The sequence below is a fragment of the Xenopus tropicalis genome, chromosome 2 (genome assembly GCF_000004195.4).
Source record: "Xenopus tropicalis strain Nigerian chromosome 2, UCB_Xtro_10.0, whole genome shotgun sequence".
Classification (NCBI taxonomy): Eukaryota; Metazoa; Chordata; class Amphibia; order Anura; family Pipidae; genus Xenopus; species Xenopus tropicalis.
In genome coordinates, this window is record NC_030678.2 from 37,539,634 (window position 1) to 37,552,088 (window position 12,455).

The window sequence follows — 12,455 nt, forward strand, 5'->3', positions numbered from 1 at the left end:
AGCTCTTACAGCCCCCCTGAATAAAACAATGATTTTTATACTCTTTAGTGACTCACCTTATATTTTATAGAAATTGTACCCAAACTTTGAGGATGTCCTGGTGACAGAGGGGTCCCACACTGAATCTGAGGAAATGGTTAGTTGCTCTTTTAGATACCTCTGAATGTTCAGCCTAAAAGTCAATTAAGGTGAGATTTGGGTTACAAGCTTAAAGTGGCCAAACACAGGCAGAGTTGAGATGCCAATTCGGGCCCTTCAGACTAATTCTGCAGATTATGTGCCGATATACGGTGCCCTCCAACGGGTCTACCCAAACAATATCTGGCGAAAATTGGGCAGATGTAGATCTGGCAGGTTTGATTTTCCCATCAGAGCAAGGACCCCATTAATTCATTAATATGGGGTCATTGCCCCAATGGTCTGTTTCCCTGATTCATCAGTAGGGATAAACAAAATTTTTTGCCAGGCATGGATTTGCGACAAATTTCCGTGTTTCGCTATTGCCATATTTTTGAGCAAAAAAAAAAAGATTTTGCCTTGCGTCAAAAAAAATTGTTTGTGAAACAACAAAAATGTGTGCGGTAAAAAATTGATGTGCATATCAAAACAGGGACACATTCGCTCATCACTATCCATCGGCCCAATATCACCCACCTTAGCTGGGCATAATGGGGAAAGGTCTGTTTGTTTGGAGACCTTGCCAAACCAATGGATCTTATAATGTATAGCCAGCTTTAGATTTGCTATCCTTGATATACTTGGAAATATGGCTGACTGATCTACTAATGTAATGTCATATAATGTTATATCTGTTCCCTTGTGATCAAAGGTTGCACTTTTAAAGAGCTTGAACCCAAAACTCCCACAAGCACTTTTCAGCCTGCCCTTTCCCACTGACCAGTTCCTACCCTCCCTGATTCCCTATAAGCCTATGGGCTGCCAAACACCTGCTTTCCCCCGCTAATACCCTCCCAGCAGCCCAGTGATTGTGTTACAGATATATAAACTTTCCCCATTAGCCCCCACCCCACCCCGCTCTTTGTAGTCGCACCGACAACCTCGCCGTTCGATTGAAATTGCGCTAGAATTAGCTGCTCTTTTCATTAGCGTGCAGATGTAGATACGGTTTCTATAGAGATGATGCAGACTGCAACAAACTATTGGCTGTCGGCTTGGTAAATTTCATTCAGTTTGCTCCAATAGCTAAAGGAGAATGACTGGTACAGCCTGGTCGTTTCTCCCTCCTCAATCCCTTTTTTTTTTTTTTTTTTTCTTGCAGATCGTTCTCTCTCTCTCCCTGTCTCTGCATAGGCAATCAGAGCTCTTTACTAGCAGAGCCTCCTCTCACTGATTCCAATGTATTTTCCTGCTCAGCGAATACACAGCCCTGTTTTTCTTCCCTCTCTCTGCCCTCAGCACATCGTTCTGTTTCTGGGTAGTCGCATTCCTTCGGTCGGGCAAGAGATCGCCTTGGATTGGAAACAAACATGTTTATTTGGATGAAGCCATAAAGGGAGCCCGATCGGCTTCGAGGTATCACGATTAGGAAATTTCCTTTGCGGGATTTGGCTGCACCGGAGCATCTGTGTCGCTTACCCTGTTGTCGCTTCTCCTGTTGTCGCTTTCCCTGCTGTCGCTGTGCAAGATCAAGGTAGGGGAAAATGAGTTTTCCATGGATTTGTGTGTGTGCTACTGAGCTTGGCTTTGCTGCAGTCCTGTCTGCCACTACTTTTCCCCAACGGTTACAAGTCAATACTTTTTCTGTTGTGCTGCACAGCGATCCCTGTCCCCCTGCTCATCTCCCCATACAATATATATCTATATACATGCTGTATAGCTTCCCGACCGATACCATTATTTTGCTGCAGTCGCATCTGTGGAAAGACACAGTAAAAAAAAAGGGGGCTGTGTGTGGTGTTTACAAAGTAGCTAATCAGCCTTTCAGACAAATGCAAAGAGTCGGGGGGGAGAAAGATCAGGAGGAAAATCTGAGCAGAAAAAAAAAGGAGTCGCAGTTTGTATCCTTCTCCCCAATGTTATCAGACTGGCTGTGTCTGTTTTATTCTGCTTTGTACCAATATGCTGGCATGTGTTGGGGCAGGTTGGGGGCACATGGGGTGCTGAATGGTGTTGTTTTGGGCTGGAATTGAAGGGCATTATGTGAAGCTGGGGCTATGATGCCCTATTGCAAGGCTGCTCATGACATGGTTTCTGTGTTGGTTTATTGCTAGGCTGCACCTTGCATTGCATGAACCAAATGCTGCACATTCAGTAGGAGCCCAGATAATGCTCATGTTACCAGCAGCAACTGCAAAGTTTACAAAAATGCTGCCAGTAAAGATCCCACCATACCCCCCCCCCTTAGGCATGTTGTCCATTTACAGCCCACCCTGCAGTCTTTGCAGTGCTAAATCAATTAGGGCAAATCTTCACCAGAACTCAGTTGCTCCCCCCCCACTCACCCCCTAGTAAAATATACAGTTTTCCCTCACCCATCCCTTCTTTAAGATATGTGGCTGGTTTCATCTTGCAGGCATTAGCCCATGTGGCATCCTAATGCTGGTTGAATTGACACAGGCTGTAAAGTCCCCTCACAGTTCTGCATGCAGTGATTTTTTTTTTTTTACAGCAAGTCGGAACTCAGTAGCCTGTAAGCCCCAATCTGTAATATTGCATCTGGCACCTTTGCCAGGTTCAGTGTCTGTGACAAATATTGTGCAGGTTGATGCAGTCACATATTACATGAGTAACGTTGATAATGTCCGAGGGTGGATGCTAGCTTCATATGACTTACTAATCGCACCAGTCGCTCAGATCAGATGCACACAGATGTCTCACAAAGGGATTTTTGTGAAAAGTTCCCCTTTAACCATTTCAGTGCCAGGGTGGCGATGCTGCTTTGCAGGCCCATTCTACCATAATGGTGCATTATGGAACAGTGCACTGATGAACTACTGTCACTAATTCCTGGCATTGCAGGTTTTGGCAAAGGGAATTTGAATGGGTCAAGATTTTTTTTTTTTTTTTGTCCAGTATTTATGGGTTTAGTAAAACATAATCAAACAGATGACAGTAATTATACTAATACAGAGCGGGAGATTGTTGGGTGTCTTCTTTATGGCATTGCTTTTGACTCTTGGGTTATATATTAGCATTCATATCCACATGCACATGCGATCGCTGGTGCTCCTCTAACCCTGGAATATTGTGGTAAAAGGACCCCATAAAACCTTAAATTGCAAATGACTTTTGTGTGTAGCTGAATTGCTGGTTATACTTGTATTAACAGATTATCCAATATGCCATTTTAGGCTGATAACCCAAATTTCATATGGACTTTGCACACATTAAGGCTTCTAGCCATATGCATCATGGGTCATTTTATGCTGTTTCTGTCCTTTCTCACTCTCATAGTCTGCACTGGAATTCTATATCCAAATTTGACTATTAAATAATAGACTGGGATGAAAGCTGAAATGATATGAGAAGAGAGTAACTCTGGATACATTTGTATCATTAAGCAAAGGCTTTGGCTTCTTTTGCTAATGCGATGCCTTCGGGTTTTAAGAATTCATGCTGCGTTTTTATTTGCAAGATATAAATATATTGGACTGGCTTCATACTGTAGTGAGTCATTAAATGGCTAGTCCTGTACAGGAGATGATTCTAGCCAGTCGTAAATTACAGAAATCATAAACGGGTTACAGCTACAGGAGACAGTGTCTGTCCTTTAAAGATGAATCCACAAGGTGGTAGTGTGTACACTTTTTTTATCAACAACCTTTTTCTTCACTGGTCACTTACATGAAAGATTTAGTTTGATGCACATATAAGGTCTCTCCGAGAGTGATCTATTTTATATTTAAAGACCAACAAGTGTATCAGAGCCTCCATTATTCACTCATGGCCTTCTCGGTCACCTACACCAATCTGATAAATCAAACTCTTCCAAAAGAACACATTGGCTGGATCACGGGAACTTAACACTTTATTGGCTTATTTGCAAGATGTGTGTGTGGTGCTGTTTTACGAATTGATCCTGTGCTCACATTTATGATTAAGGGCATATTTCTAACATTACTGTCGAATAGGAATGCGCTCATGCAGAACCTCCAGTCACTCACTGAATGATTAGGTGTTGACTTTGCTAATTAGAAATCTGTTCTTCACATTCTAGAGTATTATGCCATTGCAATGAAATTATTGACAGCTATTCCCTACGCAGTTCTGGAGGATTTTCCATTAGTCTTAAAGTTCAGGACATCAATCTTACAAGAAATGCAAATGAAAGTCAATAAATAATTTCCAAAGGACACCTGACTGCCACTTTTCTGCCATACTGTATGTTTAAACAATTCATCTGAAACACTAGGGAACTCTTCCCTTTTTGCATTGTATTCAATTAGCCAACCTGGAGTGAAATGTCAGTGTTTTCTGAATTCGCTCTCTTGTTGATTGTGCATACACAAATGCAAATGTGCATCTGAGAGAGCATCTGAAACAAGTATGTTGGCAATGTGACTCATGTATCTATAGGTGTCATCTACAAGGATTCCCAAAGGGGTTTTAAAGGTTCTTCAGTACATGGAAAGGTCATCAAAAACTCTAGACCATATGAGAACACAATTCATTGATTGTGTTTCCTGATGAATTTCTTTTGCTATCCTACAGTATCTGGCTTCCATTGTCCATGAGTGGCTGATGAAGAACCTGCTAGTGCTGCAGGGACCCAATCTGTGAGTGCTGTATAGACAAGCACACAATGTCAACAGGCCGGGGGAGGAGGCGTAAGCTAAGGAAGCATCAAAAGCATACACACAAGGCTTACTCATAGGCCATTTCATTTACAAGATACACATGTCATCTTTACCTAACTTATTGTACTCCAACCTTGGGCAAACAGCTTACCAAGATCAACAATTCTAATACTAGTTTTTTTTCATATGGATCCTGCATTTTAGAAATACTATAAACTCTTAAATGGCAAATCTAAAGTGTGTTAGGGCTATAGGGCATGACATGATGGTATATTTGGCCTTGTAATATATTGTAGGTCATATATAGTGCTAATAAAAACTCAGATTTTAATGAGTAGTTGAGCTGATAAACTGATCAACTAATCACTGCAGACTACTAATTAGGAGGGTTCTCAGGAAAATAGCTAAGTGCTGAAAAGGCCCATCATGGTTTGCTTACGTCATGTTTATCATGTCAGGGATAGGGGAGGAGACACTCAATTGCAAGCTGTAGAAACCAATGAGTAGAAGGCTTATATCTTTGATACATGGCTCAGTGCAATATGTGTAACACAAAGAAGCAACAAAATGGTAAATCAGATGCTTTTCAAAAGGAAACTTGACATGCCTTAATACATCGGCTAGCAGAAAAGGAAAATCCATCTAATTTTTTTTGTAATTCTAAGGAAATTTCTAAAAGCATTTATTCAATATTATCAATGGTTTTAGAGTTTTTTTGTTTAAGTCATTTTTCTTAAAATTATTATTCGTTCATCTGTTTCTATTTTGTTAAATGGTGTTCACACAATTTAAGAGAAATCAACTGATTAACATAACAAGCAGTACAGAGAGGGGAAAATTGAAATGTTTAATGGATATATGAAGTTGTTTAAAATTCTATATGGTTTCTCTAGTTAAATAGTAATGAACTATTTACATTTATATATATTATACCAGTTACCATGCAGAAAATGTATCAACCGTCATTGTGGAGATGCCATTAAACAACCACTGAGCACCTCACGAGTGGCCCAATCATTGGCATGTATGAAAGACAGTCTTTACATTCAACTGAACTCTGCATTGCTTGCATGACCTTTTCCATATTCACAATATTGTACAGTAATACAGAATGAACAAGCTGAGATTATATTTAGCTGCTTAAAGCTTAGCATTTTAGTGGAAAGACTGTTCCTGTCAAGGTCACACAAGTATCATCATTTACCAAACCATGTGGCTTTTTAAATAGCAACAAGATGTTTAACTCAACCATTATTTCTACAATTACCATAAGAGCACAAATAAACACAAGAGGGCTCATTAACTACCGCAGCCACAATTAATGGGCAAAAGCAATGGACACAGTTGTGTGTATTGTGTATAAACACTGCACTTGCATACATTTTCACCAAACTCTATTGCACCCACCAAGAAGTGGCTTAACTATCAGGGGTGAGGGGTGCACCTGCACCTCCTTGGGGCCCCCCTGGAGCCACAAAAAAGGTATATCATGGAAGAAAGGGCTAGGGATTTTTTGTGCAAGCTTGTGTGCAGGAGTGTGAGGGGCGTGGGTCCAGGGGGGGCTGGTGGAGGGCTCAGGTAACATCCCATGGTAAGTATGACACTGCCACCAAATCAGTCCTAATATTGTATGCACAATTGCATGCAAGTACACCTATTAAGGCAGGAGAACCCTAGAGCTATCCCCACCCTAAAGGACTGGACCAATAGGCATGGAAGACTTGCACTTAAAAAGTCATAAGCAGAAGTCAATTTGATGCTGAAAGTGCTTGCAATTACAAAGTATTCTCATACAGTTGTGTGTTTTGATGTGTCAGATGTAATTGTGTCATGTGCAACTTTCCCTTGTGCCCCCAAGTATGTTGGATCGGCAGGGCAAAATAATGCTGTTCTAGGTATTGCACTTGCATTGATAAATATTCCCTGAGGATTTCAAATATCCCTAAAGGCATTACAGACATTAATTTTTTACTGAAGTCATTTGTCATCACTCAGCACTTTGTAAGCATGCCCTATGAATATCGACCATCAGGGTAGTGACTCCAGTGATCAGCTAATGAGTTCACTCAAGAGACATCCAATCAGAGGGCCTGTATGGCCTGTATGGATTCGCTCAGTGTTTTTTAAACTCTTTTCTGCATTGCTTCCAGGTCCCTCTTTTTCATTTCAGACACAATATATTTTAATTCCATATGGACAGGCAGAGATTATATTTAGCTGGCCCATTTCAAAGACTATAACAATGGCCGTTTTAAGCATTTTTTACACTTGATTTGCAGTAACTATCATGAATGATGTGCCATGGCCCAGTGCTTTTTATTTAAACGCGGCTTCAGTGCCTTTATTGGAATTACACTGAAAATAACCCTTTTGTCAGGTGCCATATATTTTCCAGTTTGGTACAGCAAAGATCATGTAGCAATTACTTTGCTTTTTGCCATAGCATTTTTATTTATTTGCTTATTTATCTTTTCTTTTTTATTAGTAAAATACAGAAATACATCAAATATACACCAAAGGCAAACATAAATGTCCCTTTTAACTACGTCAAAAATGTTTGCTAAAAATCAGTGATAAAATACTAGTGTCTGTTTCAGATTTAACTGTCGTTAATTAAGGTTTTCACACTTGTTCATTGAATGCGGTAGGGGTATAATCTGCTTGTCTCAGAATTGTAGAGTAGCTGGGTTTAATTGAGGGTACTTAATTGAAAACATTTAACAGAACCCTTATGAGGAAACATTTTTATAGTTCAGTGCTGTACTAATTGACTGGGTAAATTCTGCATACATAACAGAAGAGTCTTGCTTCTGTTTTTGACAGATTCCCAATACAACCCCCCCAGCTTTCATAGGAACTATATCCCTTTGAGGTGACAGCCATTCATAGTGACAGAGTCACATGCAAAGCGGAAAATAAGATAACCCAGTTCTGTACCCAAGTAAGCAGCACATTCCATGCATTAATGATATTTAAAAAGAAAATGACTAGCATGTTGAACTTCTATCCTATATCCTGTATGTTAGAAGTTTAAATATTCTGTGAGAAGGCTGATAATAAAGGTCTAACTGTAAGCGGAGAGCTGGCAATAAGCCACGCAGATCAATATGGAGTTCTCATTTCAAACAGCGGTACTTCTCTGTCACAGTTCAGCTCAGGTGCACTCAAGCAATGTTTGTAAAGCATTTATGCTCTGAGCCATTTCGATCCCCACATTTGACAGGGTTATGTACTCGGTTCTGTCACCTTTTAATAGTTCTCCTCTTGTTTGCCTTAGTATTCCTACGATCTAAATGATATAACAAAATACCTGTGCTTTCTTCCCCAATACTCTGCGCCCGGATAGTTGTTTACACTCAGTCTGTTAATGGATTCTTGCTATTTCGTTATAAGGTTAGTTCTCTGAAATCAAAAAGTAATTAAGGTAGTGCTGCTTCGATATTTTAATAAATAAACCTGGTTGAAGCTCTTCTCTCCACATAATTCATATTTCTAACAATTTAACATTTTTCCAGTTACTGCACTAGAGATCTTGAAATATGGTAATAAGTATGGTAATATACACTTGTAATTATGTTTTTAGATCAAACACATGCATACAAATTATGGTGTTTCTCAGAACAGTGGTCATAATGAATGGAGTTCCTAGCATAGGCCACCTCTTAAAGGAGATGGAAAGGTAAAACTAAGTAAGCCATAAGTACATACAGTAATGCTGCAGAGTCCTCTATCAAAAGAAACACAGAATTTCTTGTCTCCTTTTTTGTAAACATGTTCTTAGGGTATCTGACTTCCTCTCTCAGAAAAATCCTTCATTCCCGGGGCCAGAGTCTGCACAGTTCTCTCCTCTCTCTCCTCTCCTGCTGCCATAAAACTCACTCCCCCACCCTTAGGAATGTGTAATCTGAGCTATAATGGCTGAGCTGCAAGCAGGAAGCTATGAAGCTAATATGTCTAATCTATTGGCAGTAAAATGCCAAAATTACTTTCCTTCTCGTTTAAGAACAAAGCCAAAGCCAAAGTCAACACAAAATAAATGGGCCATTGTTAACTTTTATAACAGATAAATAAATGGAGCCTTATTTACAATCGGTGTGGGACCTGTAATCCAGAATGCTCTGGGCTGGGGTTTTCTGGAAAAGGGGACTTTCTATAATTTGGATCACCATACCTTGTCTACTAAAAAAAATTTAAATATTAATTAAAACCAGTAGAATTGTTTTGCCTCCAATAAGATTTAATTATATATTAGTTGGAATCAAGTATAAGATACTTGATCCCAACTGTTATATAAAATTTGCTATTTCTATTAAGCCTTTTCAATGCATCTACCAACTTTCAAAAAAATGTGGAAAACTTAAATAGTATGAATTAAAGAAACTGCCTACATTTTGCCTAGGCCAATTGACTTCTACATGAATTTTTACATTCAAGTTTTTCAAGTGTTTTTTTTTTACACTTAATAAATCTTGAACATTCAAGTTTTGGAAACCCTAAATTAAATTTGTACGTTTTAGCTCAAAACATGAATAATAATAATTATAATAATAAGTTTAAGATTATATTAGCTCATGGGTTCATACATATACATACAGTACTCATCAAACTGAATAAATGATATGACAACATTAAGTAATAATAACATGTTAGAATAATATAAAATTAGGTATTCAGTTCTTTTAATTATGGGGAAGCCAAATATATATAAATATAAGAAACAAACGGAGCACTCCCTACAAACAATCAACTGCCCCAGGTGCTGGCCAGAAGTTTATGTAAAATGAAAAACAGAGTGCCGCACACACAGGGACTTTAAAAAAAGAACAAAAAATCTTTATTAATCCAACATTTTGAACACTAAGGGGCACATTTACTAAGACACGAATCTGAACCGAATTGGAAAAATTCCGATTGGAAAACGAACATTTTGCGACTTTTTCGTATTTTTTGCGATTTTTTCGGCGACTTTACGACTTTTTGGAAATTATCGCGACTTTTTCGTTACCAATACGATTTGCGCGAAAAAACGCAAGTTTTTCGTAGCCATTCCGAAAGTTGCGCAAAATCTTGCGATTTTTTTGTAGCGGTAAAACTTGCGCAAAAAGTTGCGCCTTTTCCATAGCGTTAAAACTTAAAAGGCGCGATGTTTCGCGCAAGTTTTAACGCTACGAAAAAATCGTGACTTTTCGCACAAGTTTTAACGCTACGAAAAGATTTTGCGCAACTTTCGGAATGGCTACGAAAAACTTGCGTTTTTTCGCACAAATCGTATTGGTAACGAAAAAGTCGCGATAATTTTCCGAAAAAATCGCAAAATACCGATCATTACGAAAAAAACGCAATCGGACACATTCGGCCCGTTCGTGGGTTAGTAAATGTGCCCCTAAATGTGTTCTTCAGGGTCAGGTTTGTCCCTGAAGAACACATTTAGATTTTTTGTTCTTTTTTAAAGTCCCTGTGTTTGCGGCACTCTGTTCTTCATTTATATATATATATATATATATATAAAACACCAGTTTGCACAGCTCCTCCTATGCCTTTATGGATAATGTCAGAATCAATTTGTGAATTGTCCAGTGATGAATTGGACTCTGCTGTACTGAATATTCTGTATTCCAGAACTAAGTCTTGTTCTAAATCTAGTTCTGATCAGCTGATTGAGGGATGCTGGAAGGTGTAGTTTTACTTAATTTGGAGTAACTTTTTTTGCCCTGTATAAAATTGGGAATATCTCCTATTGTAAAACTAAAAGACAGAAGTTACAGAGGAATCCAGTCCAACCTTATAAAGGCACAAAGCCTAAGGCTGACTGGTTTTATACAGCTGGCATGAAATATCAAGATAACTTCTAATATTCTTATATTTTACAAAAAACAAAGTATATTATTTTATTCATACACAAAAGCCATGAATATCCTGTAAATTATATTATTATAAATGGTGCTTACTAATGTCATTAGTTAAAATCAGTGCTTAGTAATTTAATTTCTGTCACATGATGAAAACGTGTGTGTAATAATAAATAAATTCCCCATGTTGTAAAATATAAAGATTAGAAGTCATCTTCGAGTTCCTTTGCCTTTTACTTGGTCATAGAAGTCCTCAGTGACTTCTAATATCCTTATATTTGCAATAAGGGGTACATTATTTACTATAAGTGAATCATGTGACATAAATTACACCACCAGGCATTGATTATAAATAATGAAATTAGTAAGCACCATTTATAACCATAGTACTTACAGAATACTCATGGCTCTTGTGGACATAACTGCAATAAACCTAATGGTGTCTAAGGAGTTGCAGCACACTTGCTGTAATCTCATGCATAACTATCCCTTTTCCCTGGTTTTCTTCTGAATGATAGTCATGCACTGAGAACCTTCCACTTACTGAGTGGAAAGGAAATTATTATACTAACATACGGCTATCTCAAAAACTTCACTAAACCCTAATGCACATTTAACAAATCTGTTTTCACAAATAGACTTTACAATTTTCTTATATATGTTTATACGGTTTAAGGTTTGTTGTAAGTTCCCCAACCTTTTTATATAATGCTGCAAACATCACACTCCTGCTGTGAATTGCTGACAGATATCACCTGCTCTAACTGGCTGATACCAGCAGGAGTCATTAATTTCAAATGTCCTACGGACACAAAGCATGAGTTGTTTGCAGGAGGAAAAAATGTTGGGTTAGGAAAGTATACCCATAAAGCAATTATATCTCAAAAACTATAAAGACATAAATCATAAATCATAAATCCTAGTGGTAAAAAAAAAAAGTTAAGCATCCACTGCAGTTTAGCGCACATATATTTTATAGGTGTATCACAGTTCTCCTTTAATATGATTTTTTCATTCCTGCACTGACAGACTTGAGGCATTCTTTTTTAAATCCTTCAATTAAAATACACTTTGTTTTTATGAATAAAACCCCTATTATTAGATGACTGATGTGCAAATTCCTTGACCTTGCCTATACTCTAATAGTTATTATCATGGGCTGAACCTCTGTAGAGAATTTTTATGAGCCATTATGGATGGTCTCCTTATGCTAAGTTTCAGCAATGCCTCCACAAATTATTAGTTAGAAAAGCCAGCATAGCTCGTGCCAGTGAAGGTTTTTTCATGCAGCTAAATGAGGTATGATGCAAATCCCAAATAAATCTTAGCAGCTCGATGAACTCCTTCAATTTGTTTGCCTGAGCTGTGATTGGTTTTCTGTGTAATCTGATTTTTCAGTGTAGCAGTGCATCTGTAAACTGACGCTTCACTAAAACAGTTTATGAGAACCAAAGTACTGCAATCAATGCATGTGCATACTATAATCTTTCACTGGATTGCGCTATGTAGATATGTAGACAGTGTAGACATCTATATATATATATTGTATAAAATAGACTATAAAATAAGAACTTAACTTAATATGAACAGCTAATCAGAAAAAGGTGATACACCATTAAATATACCTGTTGGCTTAAATAACAGTGCCTTATAAATCAGATTTCTAAGCAACCTTCCTTAGCACCATATGACAAGCAGAGAAACATAAAAAAATACCCTTAAGCTTGAGCATTTTTCTCTTACTGCTTTACATGGTGGTGACATTTGTATATACACGATTTGAAATGGAAATGTAGAGATTTTTTATTTTAGTAACTGTTAATATCAGCATTTTGTAGTTTTTTTTTTC

The 12,455-nt window shown here is 38.0% G+C and overlaps 1 protein-coding gene across 2 annotated transcripts in view; it reads left to right on the top strand.

The window, feature by feature from the left end:
* The first annotated feature begins 1,254 nt into the window (after nt 1-1,254).
* The window catches only part of nlgn4x (neuroligin 4 X-linked), a 168,645-nt gene continuing 157,444 nt past the window's right edge, over nt 1,255-12,455 (top strand). Inside the window, exon 1 of one of the 2 annotated variants that reach the window (XM_018091124.2) lies at nt 1,255-1,651. The gene's annotated coding sequence lies outside the window, so the exon portion shown is untranslated. The remainder of the gene's footprint in view (nt 1,652-12,455) is intronic. The other variant, XM_031895773.1, reaches the window with a different exon arrangement.